This window comes from Podarcis cretensis (assembly GCF_951804945.1).
Source record: "Podarcis cretensis genome assembly, chromosome: 3".
Lineage (NCBI taxonomy): Eukaryota > Metazoa > Chordata > Lepidosauria > Squamata > Lacertidae > Podarcis > Podarcis cretensis.
Window position 1 is genome coordinate 3,880,574 of NC_137172.1, and position 19,446 is coordinate 3,900,019.

A 19,446-nucleotide genomic window follows, 5' to 3' on the forward strand; every position below is an offset into this window, starting at 1 on the left:
TCATCAGGCATCCGCACAACATGACCAGTCCAACGAAGTTGGTGCTGACGATTACAGGGGTGGGGGCTACACAGTTTTGTGTGAGGTCTGCTCAGTTCTGGCACTAAAAACAACTTCCTTATTATATTTTGTTCATTCTAAGCATATGCCTGTTGCAACCAACTCCACATTAGTGGAACTTGGAGTTGCCATCTACTATATATTTTGGAAAGTTGTTTTTCCAGGTGTCCATTCTCTTGTGATATCATTGCCAAGCTGGGCTTGAGGGTTCCTGAGGTTTACTGTTGATGTTGGGACATCGGCTGCCATTTTGAATCAAGATGGCGGTCCAAAACGTGACCATGGCGTGATTTCAGCTGATTTTTGGAGCGAATGGTCCGAACTGCGCTGATTTCAAATTAGACACGAGGGATCCCAAGGTGAGGGCAGCAGCTTCTGTCAACGTTGGGACGCCGGCCACCATTTTGAATCACGATGGCAGCCTGAAGCGTGAAAATGTTCAGCGTTGAAATCCCTTCGCCAAAAAGATGGTGCTTAACGCTCTTCTAAACCTTTAGCCTAAGAGCCCTCTGCAAGTGAAAAACAGACTAATAATTTCATTGTCACCTCATTAGAGCTCTGTAATCAAAGGCACATTAAACTCTCTTTTTTTTTTTAAGTCAGACATCGCCACAGGATGAAATATGTACCCACAATACCCCAAGCTAAATCATTTAGGTCTGTAGTCAAGGGCAGTAAATTACTGTACGATAGTTAATTAAATAGCAAGTGAGAGAGAGACCTTCAGATTTTCTGCCCTATTCCTCACAACAGCAAGTCTTAGCCATTTATTTAATTCTCTAACTACATCACATTTTATTTCATTTTGAAACATTAAAGCAGAAGCCAGAGGTTAATTTCTTCAGAGAAATCTGCTCCAGAGGTTCAAAATCTACACAGAAGTCATGGCTCCAAGTTTACCTCTCAGTCTGAGTAAGGATGGGTGAATCTGACAATTTCATTTCTTCACTTTTCCAGCCTTAAATTAAGTTGTTCGTATTTCTACATCAGTCTTTTTTTTTTTAATGTCCTCAGAAAACCAACCAGCATCCTAGTGTGAATTCCTCCTACGATGTACAATTTCATATGCGGTTTTGCCTAACACATACATTTTTGCAAAGCAATTTCCCCCAGTATTATGTATGCTATTTGTATGCTATTTCCACCAATATGTGCATTTTTCCCCTCACACGCTTTACCCCAGTATATGCATTTTTATATATTTTACTTGTCTGGAGAACCACACTGCAAGATTCAGACAAGTGTGAATTTTGAAGGTAAGCTGTGCTTTGTTTTGCATATTGTTTTGCAAAGTACAAATTGGGTAGGTTCACCATTAAATGGGAACTAAAGGCAATTTCCCCCCCCCCATCCCAGTCTATGAACTATACAGGAGCCAGACAAACTTCAAACAGCCTATTTTGGGGGGAACATTGCGTACAGAGTGCGTCCTACTGCTTCCCACTAACCAAAGGTGACCTGTTTTTTCAGCATCCATCCTAATTTGCTTGCAAAAGCTTGGATTATATCCAGTATTTTCTGAGCATTTGTTCTTATTTGTTTATGGGGAGGTTATATGAAAATAAGCATTAACCCTGATTTGCAACTAAGTCTCCCAGCTAATCGTTCATTCCACACTTCTCAGTGCAATTTCCCCATTACCTTTCCAAACTGCAACAAGTCTGATTCTTTTTTTCTTGTAGATTTGTTGCACTAGGGCAACAGTATCTCGTTCTTTCCGTAAACCGCCTTGAGGTTTTCTACACTCAAGCGGTATTTAAATTCTATTCAATAAAATTATCAAATAAGAGTGCTTTAATCCACTTCGATTGCACAAATCTCAAGTTCCAGTGTGTACTCAAATTCCTGCTGCAAAATACTGTCAGCTTACAAACGCCATCTCCAACTTCTTGAAAGATTCCATCAACAATGTCTTCGAAAAATCTTACACATCACTTGGGAAGACAGACGAACTAATACCAGTGTACTGGATGAAGCAAAGATCACCAGTGTTGAAGCAATGATTCTTCAACATCTTCGTTGGACTGGTCATGTTGTGCGGATGCCTGATGATCGTCTTCCAAAGCAGCTACTCTATACCAAACTTAAAAATTGAAAGTGTAATGCTGGTGGTCAACAAAAGAGGTTCTCAGACTCTCTCAAGGCAAATCTTTAAAAATGTAGTATAGACACCAACAACTGGGAAACACTGGCCTGCGAGCGCTCCAGTTGGAGAACAGCCTTCACCAAAGGTGTCATGGGCTTTGAAGACACTCGAACTCAGGACGCAAGGGAGAAATGTGCTAGGAGGAAGGCACGCTTGGCAAATCCACACCATGATCAACTCCCGCCCGGAAACCATGTCCCCACTGTGGAAGGATGTGTGGATCCAGAATTGGCCTCCACAGTCACTTACGGACTCCTTGTTAATACTGTGTTTATGGAATACAATCTTACTCGGCTATGAGTGATCGCCAAAGAAGAAGACCCTAAGAGATGTGGGTGTCCACGAACATTTTCTGTAACTGTTTTCTTTTTCACTGGTCAGGAATGTTCCAAATGAGACTTTTCAAATCTGTAGCAGTAAGTCATAATAGGAAAGAAGGAGAAGAATTATGACCGAAACTAGAAGAAGAACTTGATACACTATCCCTTTGGGAGTTACAAAACTGTGGAGGCATCTCATAATTAAACCACATTCTTGTTGGGAGCCTTTGTGGAATTGTTAAAAATCCAGTCATCAATCCCCCAACATCCAGATAAGGTGGAGGATAAAGGAACAAGATAAATGGGAAATGGGAAGGAGGAAATGACCTGGGAGCGGGGATGTTTTTTGTGTTTGTCAGCTGGGCCAGGAATTACAAGATTGCAAGGTTACCACAACTGCTCTTTGGGGCCAGTTGTGTTGCAGTTAAAGCACTGCATTACAGGTTTAAATTTATGCAAGGTTTTCGTTTGTGAGCTTGTCCCTCAATATGTCTATCCTTAGCAGCACCATTTCATAACCTGGTGCCTTCTGGACCGGGTTTTTAGAAAGCAGATTTTTCCAGCCTCCCCTGACCCAACCGGTAGTGGAGCAGCTGTAAGTGATGGCCCAGGTGGAGGGAACAAGGGAATCCTCACATCTGGAGCCAGGGTAGGCTCAGGCCCCTGACTCAGCCCAACTGGTGCTTGTTGCAGGGGAACCTGTGCAGACTGGGACTCTTCAGGATCAGGCCCCAGACTTGGTTCAGATGATGCCTGAGGCAAAGGATCCAGTGCGGACTGAGACTCTTTTGGCTCCGAGTCCGAGCCCAAGTCCCAGCTAAAAAAGTCGGCAGCTAAAAAAGTCAGCAGCTAAAAAAAGCCAATGCAATTCTGGGCTGCATCAATAGGAGTATAGCATCTAGATCAAGGGAAGTAATAGTGCCACTGTATTCTGCTCTGGTCAGACCTCACCTGGAGTACTGTGTCCAGTTCTGGGCACCACAGTTCAAGAAGGACACTGACAAACTGGAACGTGTCCAGAGGAGGGCAACCAAAATGGTCAAAGGCCTGGAAACGATGCCTTATGAGGAACGGCTAAGGGAGCTGGGCATGTTTAGCCTGGAGAAGAGGAGGTTAAGGGGTGATACGATAGCCATGTTCAAATATATAAAAGGATGTCACATAGAGGAGGGAGAAAGGTTGTTTTCTGCTGCTCCAGAGAAGCGGACACGGAGCAATGGTTCCAAACTACAAGAAAGAAGATTCCACCTAAACATTAGGAAGAACTTCCTGACAGTAAGAGCTGTTCGACAGTGGAATTTGCTGCCAAGGAGTGTGGTGGAGTCTCCTTCTTTGGAGGTCTTTAAGCAGAGGCTTGACAACCATATGTCAGGAGTGCTCTGATGGTGTTTCCTGCTTGGCAGGGGGTTGGACTCGATGGCCCTTGTGGTCTCTTCCAACTCTATGATTCTATGATTCTATGATTCCCAGGCCATCACACTCACTCTCGTCAGTTGTTGCAGCGACAATTCGCTGTTGCTTCTTCCTCTCTTCATTCAGAAAAAATGTCACAGGACAGACATTCTTCAGGGCCTCCAGGTGTTCCCGCTCAACTTAAGGCAGCTGCAGCACAACTTCATAGGATCATAGAGTTGGAAGGGACACTGGGGGTCATCTATTCCAACCCCCGGCAATGCAGGAATCTCAGCTGAAGCATCCATGACAGATGGCCATCCAAGCTTTGCTTGAAAACCTCCAAGGAAGGAAAGTCCACCACTTCCTGACGGAGACCATTCAACTGTTGAACAGCTCTTCTAGTCAGAAAGTTCTTCCTGGTGTTTAGATGGAATCTCCTTTCTTGTAACTTGAAGCCACTGGTTCAGGGCCTACCATCAGGAGAAAACAAGCTTGCTCCATCTTCCAAGTGACAGCCCTCAAGATATCTGAAGATGGCTCTCATATATCCTCTCAGTCTCCTCTTTCATGGGCTAAACATACCCAGCTCCTTCAACTGTTCCTCATATGGCTTAGTTTTCAGACCCTTGATCATCTTGGTTGCCCTCCTCTGCACACATTTCAGCTTGTCAATGTCCTTCTTAAACTGTGGTGCCCAGAACTGGATTTTTGATACTGTTCTTGAACTCTCTACCTACACCTTTGGCATTCTGCATCTGTAGCCTGACTTGGGCATTCAAATATTAGTGGTGCCCTGTGCGACACTAAAATCTGGCAGCCCCTTGCATCTTGCTCTCCGTTCTACAGCACTGCTTGGACTACTGCAATGCGCTCTACGTGGGGCTACCTCTGAAGGTGACCCAGAAACTGCAATTAATCCAGAATGCGGCAGCTAGACTGGTGACTGGGAGCGGCTGCCGAGACCACACAACACCAGTCCTGAGAGATCTGCCTTGGCTCTCAGTACGTTTCCAAGTACAATTCAAAGTGTTGGTGCTGACCTTGAAAGCCCTAAATGGCTTCAGTGCAGTATATCTGAAGGAGTGTCTCCACCCCCATCATCCAGCCCGGACACTGAGGTCCAGCTCTGAGGGCCTTCTGGCGGTTCCCCCATTGCAATAAGTGAGGTTACAGGGAACCAGACAGAGGGCCTTCTCGGTAGTGGCGCCTGCCCTGTGGAACGCCCTCCCTACAGATGTGAAGGAAATAAGCAGCTATCTTATTTTTAAAAGACATCTGAAGGCAGCCCCGTTCAGGGAAGTTTTTAATATTTAATGCTGTATTGTTTTTAACACTCAATTGGAAGCCACCCAGAGTGGCTGGGGAAACTCAGCCAGATGGGCGGGGTATGTATGTATGTATAAATAAATAAATAAATAAATTATTGTTATTATTATTATTATTATTATTATTATTACTACTACTACTACTACAGTGGTACCTTGGGTTAAGTACTTAATTCGTTCCAGAGGTCCGTTCTTAACCTGAAACTGTTCTTAACCTGAAGCACCACTTTAGCTAATGGGGCCTCCTGCTGCTGCCGCGCCGCCAGAGCCCAATTTCTGTTCTTATCCTGAAGCAAAGTTCTTAACCTGAAGCAGTATTTCTGGGTTAGCGGCGTGTGTAACCTGAAGCGTATGTAACCCGAGGTACCACTGTATTGTTATTATTATTATTATGGTGCCCCCTGCAGTGCGGCGCCAATTGTGGTCGAACCAGTCGTGCTACCATAAAATCACATCTGACATAAGGACCTTGGCTGTGATGTTGTTGTGGTTTTATACAGGGTGTGGAAACAGAACAATAAAGCAGCAAAATCAGGTTAGATAGGTTTGAATCGACAGGTCCCTTTTATTTTCCGCATTCTGCTTTCTCCATTTGGCCCCTTCTCTTCCAGCATCTCCCTGCTGCCTTCTTCTGGCCCTGTGCAAAAAGCTTCAGACAAAGAATCTGGGGCAATTGAAGCACCCTTTGCCTGTGCTTGTGAAGCCATGGTGCCCTGCAAGGCTACTCTAGTGTTGGAGCCCCACAACGAAGGGGAAGGAACAAGCTGGACTTTTTCTTGGTCTCAGAGCTTAGGAAAGGCCTCCCATTTTTTCTCCACACAGTGATGAAAGTTCGTTTTTTACTTCAGCCAACCCTGCTCTCTGAGAGAGGGAGGGAGTGAAATGGTGACTGCTGTCTCCATAGAGCATCTGAAACAGATTTGCTCAGTTCCACTCACAGCTGAAGAGGCAAGGAAGTATTTCCAGATGTCCTAATGCGCCGCAGAGCCAAGAAACAGCGAAGGAAGAGGCGGGGGCCATTCGCCCCTCCCAAATGCTCTTGCCTGCAACTTTCCCTTCAGAAGGGAAAATGAGGCTCTTTCAGAAGAGTACCTACTAAATTAGACACCCTGTGCAATTAGAGACTCTGCGCAATTAGATATTTCATGCAATTACTCAAGAGAGGCCATGCAAAACCTTCTCCACGGTTCATTCATACAGGATGTGCTTTAACGCTGCACATGGTATCTGACTTAGGTTGTCTCAAAGGAGCAGCCGGGGTCTCGACTCTTCGCCTCATCGCCACCTCCACCCTTTCAAAGGTTTTCTCAGTTTTCCGACTATCAGTGCCCAGAGTGGAGGCGGAAATTTAAAACGATCAGCCTTCTAGCTAGATGGAAGACGCCAAATTACATTAAAAGTCTTACCAGCAATTTAAAGTATCCTGCATGGGTGGGTGAGACTTTACGTTGAAGCAGGCAGCCTCTTTTAAAATAAAATAAAAAAATGAATGATAAAATTGCCTTCTTCTTTGTGCCATTTGCAGGTAAATGCTTACAAAGAAAGAAAGAAAGAAAGAAAGAAAGAAATTGTCCAGTAGCACCTTAGAGACCAACTAAGTTTGTTCTGGGTGTAATAATAAATACAGTAATAATAAAAAAAAATTATTTATATCCCACCCTCCCCAGCCGAAGCTGGGCTCAGAGCGGCTAATAACAGTAAAAGTAACACAGCATTCTAAAATCAGTTCATTCTAAAATCGTTCAAAATCAGATTAATGGCAACCATTGGGCTAGAGTTCTGTGAGGATTACCAAAGGAGAGAGGGGGTCAGGCTGTGCCTTGGCCAAAGGCCTGGTGGAACAGCTCTGTCTTGCGGAAAGATGTCAGGTCCTGCAGGGCCCTAGTCTCTTGGGACAGAGCATCCCACCAGATCGGAGCCACGACCGAAAAAGCCCTGGCTCTGGTTGAGGCCAGCCTAACCTCCCTGTGGCCCGGGACCTCCAAGATGTTTTTGTTTGAAGACCGTAAGGTCCTCCGTGGGACATACCGGGAGAGGCAGTCCCGTAGATACGAAGGTCCTAGGCTATATAGGGCTTTAAAGGTTAAAACCAGCACCTTAAACCTGATCCTGTACATGCACACGAAAGCTTATATCCAGAACAAACTTAGTTGATCTCTAAGGTGCTACTGGACAATTATTATTATTATTATTATTATTATTATTATTATTATTATTATTGACTGTGTCAGACCAACACGGCTACCTACTTGAATCAACAATTCCTAGTTTAATTGTGACTCAGAACAAATAGGGGGGTGGTGAATGAAGGGTCTGTATGGACGGGCAAAGGGCATGTTCATAACTCAGCTCATTAAGTTCAGATGTGATCCTACAAATCAGGCAAAAGCAAACCACAGAATAGGATTTCCCAGACATCCCCAAAAGATTGAAATTCCTCCTTCTCCAGGACCTCGGGAAATTGTAGCTCTGTGGAAGGAAAGAGGGTCTCCTAAAAACTTTCAGCACTTGTTAACAAGCTACGACTCCTAGAATTATAAGAAGCAAAAAGGTCTCCCACTGCATCTTCAGTTTTGGACCAGGCAGCAGGAGCCAGGAGGAGGACGCCTCTTGTCCTTGCATATGCAAGCATCATTTGAGTGTGTGTATGTGACGCGGGTGGCGCTGTGGTCTAAACCACAGAGCCTAGGACTTGCCAATCAGAAGGTTGGTGGTTCGAATCCCCGTGACGGGATGAGCTACCGTTGTTCAGTCCCAGCTCCTGCCCACCTAGCAGTTTGAAAGCGTGTTAAAGTGCAAGTAGATAAATAGGTACTGCTCCGGCGGGAAGATAAACGGCATTTCCGTGCGCTGCTCTGGTTCGCCAGAAGCAGCTTAGTCCTGCTGGCCACATGACCCGGAAGCTGTACGCCGGCTCCCTCGGCCAATAAAGTGAGAGGAGCGCCGCAACCCCAGAGTCGGCCACAACTGGACCTAATGGTCAGGAGTCCTTTTACCTTTACCTATGTGTCCTGCTGTCATGAAAACCAACGTTAGATTTGAGCTGCTGGGCCTGAATCTGAACCTGTACTCAGCCAGGTCCCTCTCTGTGTGGCCTTGGACAAAAACGGTCATCTCTCCAATCGCCATTTTTTAAAACTGTCATAACCTGAGAACTTAAGAAGAGGCAAAGTGCTGGATCCAACCAAAGGCCCATCTCCACCAGCAATCTGTTCTCGCAGTTGCCGACCAGATGCCTGTGGGAAGCTCGTAGGTCACGTGACATTGCTGGCACATTTGACAGAGTTGGCTGGTGGACATTTTAACAGCAAACATGCAAGGAAATTACACATCTGGACATCTTTGGCTTCTCCTGACCACGTCTTTCCCCTGTCCATCCCCCCTCCCCAAATTGGAAATTTAGTTCCAGAAGGAATGCATTTCTGTGTGTTTTTCCACGTTCAGAATTCTCCAAGGAGGAGCTAGAAGTGCAGTTAATAATGAGCATAATAATTAATGATAAACTCTGCAAGCACTGGCAGCAGACAAAGTTAATGACACCCAAGCATTGCCAAACTAGAGACTCTCATGAGATCCCAAAAGCAAAACTCGTCCAGTGCTCCTCATGAAAATATTTTGACTGTAACCACAATACTCTTGGCATCCTTCTGGTGTTATTTATTCCTTCTCAGATAATCAGGATTTACAGTAGTTACAAACAGTGCCATGAGTGATCTTAGAAAGGGTTTTTATTGTGAACTGTAACACAAGGGCTCAGCACTGTTTTTAAAAAACGAATTGATTCAGCTTACCCTACCAGTGAACATGACACTTTATAGGATAATTTACACAGCTAAAAGAAAAAGAGATTATCCTGCTCCTACATTTTATTGGTATATCTCCTGTTTGACTAGCCAAGCCACCTGGCAGTTTTTAGCGAAAGGTGGATATAAATGTTTCCTATAAATAAATTAAAGTGAGGTCCCCACTGTTGGGAGTGAAGCAAAGCTTGCAATAACCCACCAGAACCAGAGGGGGCGATAGTCAGAAAACCACTGAGTTGTTGGAAAATCCTTCTAGACTTTACTTCCTTCCTGCTTCTTCTCCAAGTTCAGTCATTATGAGCTAGCCTGCGCTGGGGCCAACTTATTGGCTCCATCTTGGGCACATGTAGAACCTTCCCTTAGAATGGCTTTGTTTGCCATGTGTAATAAACCTTAAGTTTTCTTTATCCTTCCAACCAGCAATCTTGCCAGGCTATTTCTACCTGAACACAGCTGCACTATATTTACCAAGCACCAACACTTGGTCCACACAGCTTACAGTCTAAAAGTTAAGGCAATATACTTTTGATATATTTGTAATTATGTAATCTCACTCATGGGATCATCACCTTGTCGTGGTGAGTGGGCTTGCACATTCCTATGATCCTTGTGAGCGAAGCCACCGGGAGTCTTGTACTCCCAGCAGAGTCACCCATCAATGGTGTCTCCCCAAAATTTTACTTATCACTTGGGAAGACAGGCGAACTAATGCCAGTGTACTGGAAGAAGCAAAGATCACCAGTGTTGAAGCAATGATTCTCCAACATCAACTTCATTGGACTGGTCATGTTGTGCGGATGCCTGATGATCGTCTTCCAAAGCAACTATTCTATTCCCAACTTAAGAATGGAAAGCGAAATACAACAGAGGTTTAAAGATGCTTTTAAGGCAAATTTTTAAAATCTAACATAAACACTGATAACTGGTGTTATGTACTGAGTTGAATAGGATCCAAATTGCAGCTGTCTGATTGGTCCTAAAACAATAGGATTCAGAATGCAGCAGTCTGATTGGTCCTAGAACAAAAGGATCCAGAATGCAGCAGTATGATTGGTCCACAGGAGCCACCCAATCCAACTCCAGGTGGAAGTGAATCCGCAACCTGATTGGCCTACAGGAGAATCCCGGAATTAGCCAATCACGTGGGGCCTATTGTGTAAATAATGTATATGAAACAGACATCTCAGGGGAACTTCCATTCCTCACTACTATGAGCTGAATAAAGAGCATGAAATCCGAGTATATCTCAACTGGGAAACACTGGTCTGCAAATGCTCTAACTGGAGAACAGCCTTTACCAAAGGTGTCATGGGCTTTGAAGACGCTCAAACTCAGGACGCAAGGGAGAAACGTGCTAAGAGGAAGGCACGCTTGGCAAACCCTCGCCGTGATCAACTCCCGCCCAGAAACCTATGTCCCCACTGTAGAAGAACGTGTGGGTCCAGAATTGGCCTCCACAGTCACTTACGGACTCATTGTTAAAACTGTGTTTATGGAAGACAATCTTACTCGGCTACGAGTGATCGCCAAAGAAGAAGAATTATGTAATCTTTTTATGCTGTAAGCCACCTTGAGCATGGTTTTAACTATGGAAAAGCGGCATACAAATAAATTGATGCATGCTCAGGCCATCGCCTGCGAGGACAGCAGACGCCTGCCAGCCACGTTGACACAGCTTTGCATTCTGTGGCAGAAGGAAATTCAAGAATCAACAAACAAGATGAGCTGGGTTCTGCCTCCTTCCTTTGGGCCAAAGCTTTCAGGATATATTAGGAGTGTATGCCACAAGCCTGGAACAAGCCCTATGAAGTTGGGAAACACGACTGCAGGTTTATACGAGGTTTATTCAGCTGGCAAGGCACGATCCCTTGGAAGCAGTGGCGTTGGGAGTTCTTGTTTGTCTTGAACAAAGCAGTATACCTTATCTGTCACTGTTGGGCTGCAAAGGAGGTCAGAGTTTGCACAAGTGGCGTGACTGAGAGTATTCAGTTAACCGCTTAACCACAGAAGGCAGCTCGCCTATTTATAGGCCGGCCCCAAAAATAAATCCCAACCTCACGTGGGTTCTGCAATTTTGTTTGTTTAGCCAGTCAAAGCATTTCTACCTCCGCTCCTCAGCTGGAACGGCTTCCAGAGTGGCTTACCGAGAAAACATACGTAATTCCTGCCTTTAAGCTTAAGATCTAAACTGACACAGCACAAAAAGAAAAAAGCGATGGGCAGGGAGGAGGAAAGCAAGCAAACTCAGGCACCCAGTTCTTAATGTTACGAGGTTCCTATAATGGTCAATTAACAAGCTGCTCACATTTTTTATTTTTTGAAAAAACAGGCATTGGCGGCCTCTAAGAAAAAACAATTACCCCCAACTTTCCTGGGTTTTAACCGGTATTTACTCCCACTTCCTGGGAGTGTCAGAAATACAGTCAAAAACCGCTATCCTTACAGGGTGGGGCTTTGAGTTTTGAGGGCCTGCCTGGAATCTGCTGATGTGATAATTTATCTGTTAGCAGCTGCCAGAGTGTTGGCACACACACACAAAAATGCACATATTCATGAAAATAATAAACAAAAACACATTATATCAAGGGAAGTTGCTTGGAAAAATGTGACTCAGTCTATGGCAAAGCTAGAGACCTAAAAGGCAGTCGTTAATGAATTTTTTATGCAGACATTAAAAAAAATTAAAAAATCTTAATCTGATGAAGAAATGTGGAGAACTGAATTTAAGACTGGGAAAATGAGAAACAGAGAAATTGAAATTGACAGATTCACCAACCCTAATTTTGGCACAGTTTAAGGTTGCCATATGTCCAAAATTAACCGGACATATCCGGAATACCGCAGTCGGAAGCAGTGTCTGGACGAACAACCTCTATCTGGATATTCACTGTTTGAAATATGGCAACCGTAGTTTATATACATATACATCTAGATCAAGGGAAGTAATAGTGCCACTGTATTCTGCTCTGGTCAGACCTCACCTGGAGTACTGTGTCCAGTTCTGGGCACCACAGTTCAAGAAGGACACTGACAAACTGGAACGTGTCCAGAGGAGGGCAACCAAAATGGTCAAAGGCCTGGAAACGATGCCTTATGAGGAACGGCTAAGGGAGCTGTGCATGTTTAGCCTGGAGAAGAGGAGGTTAAGGGGTGATATGATAGCCATGTTCAAATATATAAAAGGATGTCACATAGAGGAGGGAGAAAGGTTGTTTTCTGCTGCTCCAGAGAAGCGGACACGGAGCAATGGCTCCAAACTACAAGAAAGAAGATTCCACCTAAACATTAGGAAGAACTTCCTGACAGTAAGAGCTGTTTGACAGTGGAATTTGCTGCCAAGGAGTGTGGTGGAGTCTCCTTCTTTGGAGGTCTTTAAGCAGAGGCTTGACAACCATATGTCAGGAGTGCTCTGATGGTGTTTCCTGCTTGGCAGGGGGTTGGACTCAATGGCCCTTGTGGTCTCTTCCAACTCTATGATTCTATGATTCTATGATATATTGCAAGGCAGTATCTCAGTGCTACACAAATCATGTTCAGATTTCGGCTGCTTATTTCCACTTAATCCAAGGGCTGCAGCTGCAGCTCCCTCTAGAGGAGGCATAGGGGATGTCTCTAAAAGGCTCCCAGAGAATGTCCTTTGAAGGATGTGCCTCCGACCCCCATTTATTGGGGTCCCAGAAAAAGTGAGCAGCAGCAAACAGTGAAAGTAGGAAGGGAACTTTGTCATGGTGAAAACACACCAGATGGAAAAGGGGGGTAGTTGTTTTTTGGGGGGGTTGCTAGAGGCAGAAATAGGCATTGCACACCCGTTTGTGTGACCCCACTGTTGGTTTAACAGATTGATTTAACGTATTCTTAAGTTTTTAACTTGGTATGTTGAATTTGTTTCTCTTTTTTGAACACTGACATTATGTTTGCAAGTGTTGGGTGGTTTATACATGCTTCAAATAAAATAAAGAATGGAAGGAATATGGAAGGAGTAGTGATGTATGGAAGTGAGAGCTGGACCATAAAGAAGGCTGATCGCCGAACATGGGATGCTTTTGAATTCTGGTGCTGGAGGAGACTCTTGAGAGTCCCATGGACTGCAAGAAGATCCAACCTCTCCATTCTGAAGGAAATCAGCCCTGAGTGCTCACTGGAAGGACAGATCCTGAAGCTGAGGCTCCAAGACTTTGGCCACCTCATGAGAAGAGAAGACTCCCTGGAAAAGACCCTGATGTTGGGAAAGATGGAGGGCACAAGGAGAAGGGGACGGCAGAGGACGAGATGGTGGGACAGTGTTCTCGAAGCTACCAGCATGAGTTTGACCCAACTGCAGGAAGCAGTGGAAGACAGGAGTGCCTGGCGTGCTCTGGTCCAGGGGGTCACAAAGAGGCGGACACGACTAAACAACAAGAAATGGAAGGAGTTGGGGATGTTAAGCCCGGAAAAAAAGGAGACTGAAGGGAGATAGGAGAGCCATCTTCAAATATCTTAAGGGCTTTCACATGGAGGATGGAACAAGTTTGTTTTCTCCTGCTCTGGAGGGTGGGACTCGAACCCATGGCTTCAAGTTTCAAGGAAGGAGATTCTGACTAAACATCAGGAAGAACTTTCTGATGGTAAGAGCTGTTTGACAGTGGAATGGACTCCTTCGGAACGTAGAAGTCTCGCCTTCACTGGAGACTTTTAAGCAGAGATTGGGTGGCCACCTGCCATAGATCATTTAGCTGAGATTCCTGCATTCCAGGGGGTTGAACTAGATGACCCTCAGGGACCCCTTCCACCTCTACAATTCTCAGATTCCTATTGAGCTCATCGGTTAAAGTAAAAGCAAGAGACCAAGCTAACCCCTCCTTTGTGTCGAAGTGCAGGCCTAGGGTCCCTCAGCTTCATTTTGGGCAGATATTGGTGTCCACATCCTTGTTGGCCTGTCTCCAACCACTGAGCTTCTTCTCCTGACGCATTTCCCCCCCCCCCTTGACTGCGCTGCATCAGCCCTCCTTCCACAGCACGGGTTTCTTTTCATCATTGATGCATCGCGCAGTTTGCTCTTCGTTTCATCTGTGGATTTCAACTTGCATAAAGCACAAAGCTGGTGGCATTGTGGGACGCGGGTGGCGCTGTGGATTAAACCACAGAGCCTAGGGCTTGCTGATCAGAAGGTCAGTAGTTTGAATCCCCGCGACGGGATGAGCTCCCATTCTTCCGTCTCAGCTCCTGCCCACCTAGCAGTTCGAAAGCAAGTCAAAGTGCTAGTAGACAAATAGATACCGCTACAGCGAGAAGGTAAACGGTGTTTCCGTGCGCTGCTCTGGTTCGCCAGAAGCGGCTCAGTCCTGCTGGCCACATGACCCGGAAGCTGTACGCCGGCTCCCTCGGCCAGGAAAGCGAGATGAGCGCCGCAACCCCAGAGTCGTCCACGACTGGACCTAATGGTCAGGGGTCCCTTTACCTTTAATAGGGGAAGGGGGGGAAATGAGCTGCCCCAATTTCATATTCTTTCCCCGCTGCCTGCAGTGTCTCCTTGCACCGTGAATCGCTGCAAAGCCCATTCATCGCAGCCAGAAGTTTCCGAGGCAGAAGAAAAGGGTTCGGAGGAGTAGCAGGTGCAGAAGGCAGCCTTGCCAGAGGATTCTTCTGCACGAGCCCCAGAGAGAAGGGGGGGTGGATGTGGGAGAAAGTGACGTGAGTGGGATTTAATGGCTGGAGAGAGTCGTTCCAGCACAGCTCAGCGAGAAACTATGCACGACCAGGGAGGCTTTTGGAGAGATGAAACCAGATAGGGAAAGGGCTGGTCGGTGGCTTTGGGGTTATGAACTCAGGAGCTGTGAAATACTAGCTCAGCTAAAGACCCAAGGCCCAAAAAAACAAGGATGAGCCTGGCTGAGATACCAGAAAGCCAACTTTCCCCTATCTGATGCCCTCTATGACGTTTTGGACAACCACTCTGGGCAACTTCCAACAAAATATTAAAATACAATAGTCTGTTAAACATTAAAAGCTTCCCTAAACAGGGCTGCCTTCAGATGTCTTCTAAAAGTCTGGTAGTTGACATCTGGTGGGAGGGTGTTCCACAGGGCGGGCGCCACTACCAAGAAGGCCCTCTGCCTGCTTCCCTGTAACTTGGCTTCTCGTAATGAGGGAACTGCCAGAAGGCCCTCGGAGCTGGACCTCAGCATCCGGGCAGAACGATTGGGGTGGAGATGCTCCTTCAGGTATACTGGGCCGAGGCCGTTTAGGGCTTTCAAGGTCAGCACCAACACTTTGAATTGTGCTTGGAAATGTACTGGGAGCCAATGTAGGTCTTTCAAGACTGGTGTTATGTGGTCTTGGCAGCCGCTCCCAGTCACCAGTCTAGCTGCCGCATTTAGTTGTAGTTTCCAGGTCACCTTCAAAGGTAGCCACACACAGAGAACATTGCGGTACTCCAAGCGGGAGATAACCAGAGAATGCACCACTCTGGCCAGCATTTGGCAGGTGCCGGTAGGTGCTAATAAATACTTTCTCTTCCCACTTCCATCACTTCATCTTAGAGTTGACACCGACATTGTTTTTTTTTTCTTCACCCTGCTGCTGCTTCTCCCGGCAAGACCCTCTTTGTTTCGGGGGCCCTGCACTTTGTGGTTCTGTTTTTTAAAGGCAAGATTGTCTCCCTCTCTCAGCTATGCCCAATGCATAGTGCAGCTGGCCAATCAGAAGTCAGTTTACCGAAGGCCTGTCAGAACGGTCAGGGATGCAGAAGTCCTTTCTCTCTGCAGTCCTGAGAAGGTTTCCAAGCGCCATAAATTTATTTATTTATCTTACGGATCCCATAAAGAATCCCGGAGCAATTTGACCCGCGCTGTAGATTCACATTAAAAAGTACTCTGAACCGAAGCCCTCCTGCCAACTCTCCTTTTTTAAAACACATTTTTCTTAAAGATTTCATGGTTTACAAAAATATGTGCAATGTCTTTTTTTTCCCCAAGTTACATTTTCTACATATCCCTCCTTGAAAGTCTTTCCATGGGATCATGATGGGTGCATTAAGTTGTTTCTAACCCAGTTTACAAATTAACATTTTAACTTCTGCAAAGTCCTGAGATTTACTAGCAGCTGTTTTAGAGCAGGGCTGAGTTACAGAGGCGAGCCTTCTGCACGCTGCGGTCAAAACAAGCTGGCTCGTATTCAAATATATCTCCAGGTAGAGGGCAAGAAAAGGGGGGCAGGAGGAGAGGGGGAGAGGGAGAAAGAGAGAAAGAGAAGAGGTGTCGTGTTATTGAAACCACTTCCAAAAGTTAAGACTCCTGCCTTTCAGGTACATGGCGTTTCACAGGATCTGTAGGCAAGGAGGTGTTTTTAATTTCTCTCAAAGTGTTATCTTGGATACCTTCCAGGGCCTAATCAATCACCAATGTCCTAGCGCTGGGAGGGTCTAAGTATTTTAGAACAGGTTTCTCGAATGAAGGTTTTTTCAAAGGCAGAAAGGGACGAAAGGGACAGAGCGGGAACTGGCAGCCCCAGGATGTGATGCAAGTTGGAGGGGGACCCAAGACATGGTGTGCGTTTCAAATGCTGTTCCTTTCGCTTGCTATTGAACCTTGCCAATAGGTAAGTTAGGGGAGTTTTTAATATTTGAGGTTTTATTGTGTTTTTCATATTCTGTTGGGAGCCGCCCAGAGTGGCTGGGGAAACCCAGCCAGATGGGTGGGGTATAAATAATAACATTGTTGTTGTTGTTGTTGTTGTTGTTACTACTACTACTACTATTAGGTAAAGGACCCCTGGGTGATATGTCAAGTATCACTAGCCTTGATGTAGCATCGTCTGACTTCCCCACAAACAAATCAGAACGAATTCTCATTAAATGGCCAGCGTCATCTAATCTCCCCACAAGCAAATGAGGATCAATGCACACACAGAAGGGAAAAAAGAGGTAAAGGACCCCTGGACGGTTAAGTCCAGTCAATGGCGACTGTGGGGTTGCGGCACTCATCTCACTTCAGGCCAAGGGAGCTGGCGTTTGTACACAGAAAGCTTTCCAGGTCATGTGGCCAGCAGGACTAAACAGCTTCTGGCGCAACGGAACACCGTGACAGAAACCAGAGCAGTGCACGGAAGTGCCGTTTACCTTCCCGTCGCAGTGGTACCTATTTATCTACTTGCACCAGTGTGCTTTTGAACTGCTAGGTTGGCAGGAGCTGGGCCAGAGCAACAGGAGCTTACCCTGTCTTGGGGATTCGAACCGCCGACCTTTTGATTGGCAAGCCCAAGAGTCTCAGTGGTTTAGACCACAGCGCCACCCGGTCGGCCAATTGGTGCCGAGGAAGGACAAAAACTTTTTTTTGTACGCTACTACGGCAGCAAGGATTCTTCTAGCAAAATATTGGAAGACACAAGAGCTACCCACGCTGGAGGAATGGCAGGCGAAAGTGATTGACTTTATGGGATTGGCAGAAATGACCGGCAGAATCCGTGACCAAGAGAAAGAGACTGTGGAAGAAGACTGGAAGAAGTTTAAAATATATCTTAAGAGCTACTATAAAATTGAGGAGTGCTAAAATGCTAAGGGAGAGGAAGATGTAGAATTACAGTGGTAAACTTTGTTTGATTTAGGGTGAAATTGAAAAGGAGAATGAATTTAAATTTAATTGGTTAAAAGGGTTGTTGAATAATTGTTAAAAATAAAAAAGGATGCAAAAAGGGGAAGGTATGGGGAAGTCCGAGAAAAGAGGCTTATGAAAATAAGGTTAAGAAATTATGAATTTATGTGTTTGTTTGTATGTTGTTTTTGTTGTGTCTTTTAAAAATTGGAAAACTAATAAAAATTTTTATATATATAAAAAAAATAGACCACAGCACCACCCACTCCCATAAAAACCTTGCCAATATTGCTCACCCTGCAACACCACCAACAGAACTGCTCTCGGCTGGGAGACAAGACTGAAAGCAAAGTATTGTTACGAAGGTTGCGCAGCACCCCAAATCTCTGCTGTGTGCTAGGAAGATTCCAGAGGGTTCCACCCAGAATGGCTGGAGCAACTCAGTCCGATGGGTAGGGTAAGGGTAAAGGGACCCCTGACCATTTGGTCCAGTCATGGCCGACTCTGGGGTTGCGGCACTCATCTCGCTTTATTGGCCGAGGGAGCCGGCATACAGCTTCCGGGTCATGTGGCCAGCATAACTAAGCCGCTTCCGGCGAACCAGAGCAGCGCACGAAAACGCCGTTTACCTTCCCGCCGGAGCGGTACCTATTTATCTACTTGCACTGGCATGCTCTCGAACTGCTAGGTTGGCAGGAGCAGGGACTGAGCAACGGGAGCTCACACCGTCGCGGGGATTCGAACTGCCCACCTTCTGATCGGCAAGCTCTAGGCTCTGTGGTTTAACTCACAGCGCCACCCGCGTCCCATCAGTCCACTGGGTAGGGTGCAAGTAATAATAATAATAAATATTATTCTTCCAGGCGTTCATCTGGAGTTGTGTTTCCGTTGAGGAAATGGAGGCACAGTGGAGGCTAGTGTCTTAGAAATATGGTTTATTGTATGCATAGTTACATCTGGAGTCTTCAGTGGAGGGGGGCAGAACATCGTACCCCAAGGGCGACTCTCATTGCTCCTCTCATAGCCCCAGCAAGCTCAGGGCCAAAGCTGCAGTCTTACCTCTTGGGGTCTCTTGGGGTAGCATCTTCCAGCCAGTGCCAAGATGGTTCTGCCTTTATTTCCCTCACGGAGTTCTGCACACTTCCTTTCTTGTTCCTAGAAAGCCCCTACGCTAATATTAAAACCGCAAGCGTTGCCGTGTGTGTCTGTGTAGAATATCTTCTCCTGCCTGCACTAGATGGGGGTTTGATGTCCTTCACAGAGGTCAAAGTTTTACAGGCCTCATTGAAAGTGATGCAAATCAGATGGCTCGCTTGCAATGTTATCAAAGATTTGCAACAGAATATTTAACTCTCTCTCTCTCTCTCTCTCTTGAGACAGAAATAAGTTGCCGGCTCAGGGCAATTTACTTGAGTTCACTGAGGAGAGATATTTGAAATCTCTGTACTCAGCCCATCAAGCCCAGCGTTGTCTGAGTGTCAGGCTCTGCAGATTCTTTCCTGCTCCACGAAAACCCGTGCCACCATCATGGCTTTAAGGTGCCACAAGACTCACAGAATCGCAGAACTGTGGAGTTGGAAGTGTTAAGTTGTGGGTGAACATATCAGAGGACACAGCGATTCTTCAGACAGCTCTTGTTTATTCACAGGCCAGAACAGAACTGAACTGAAGGGTTCAGCCAGCCTGCTTATATAGAGCTCCACTACAATGCAACAGTAACCACTTTCTGTAACTAGCCAATCACCGAACGTCACTTTCAATCCCTTATTTGCATACTGTATGTGGACCTGAGTGAAAACTATCTACAGTATTCCCCTGCTGGCCCACGGT

General features: G+C 45.8%; 1 protein-coding gene across 1 annotated transcript in view; it reads right to left on the reverse strand.

Annotated features, from left to right (window-relative positions):
- The window catches only part of LOC307211851 (uncharacterized protein), a 63,974-nt gene extending 45,192 nt beyond the window's left edge, over window positions 1-18,782 (reverse strand). The window contains exon 1 of the mRNA XM_079968958.1: window positions 18,676-18,782. The gene's annotated coding sequence lies outside the window, so the exon portion shown is untranslated. The remainder of the gene's footprint in view (window positions 1-18,675) is intronic.
- Between the last annotated feature and the right edge of the window lie 664 nt (window positions 18,783-19,446).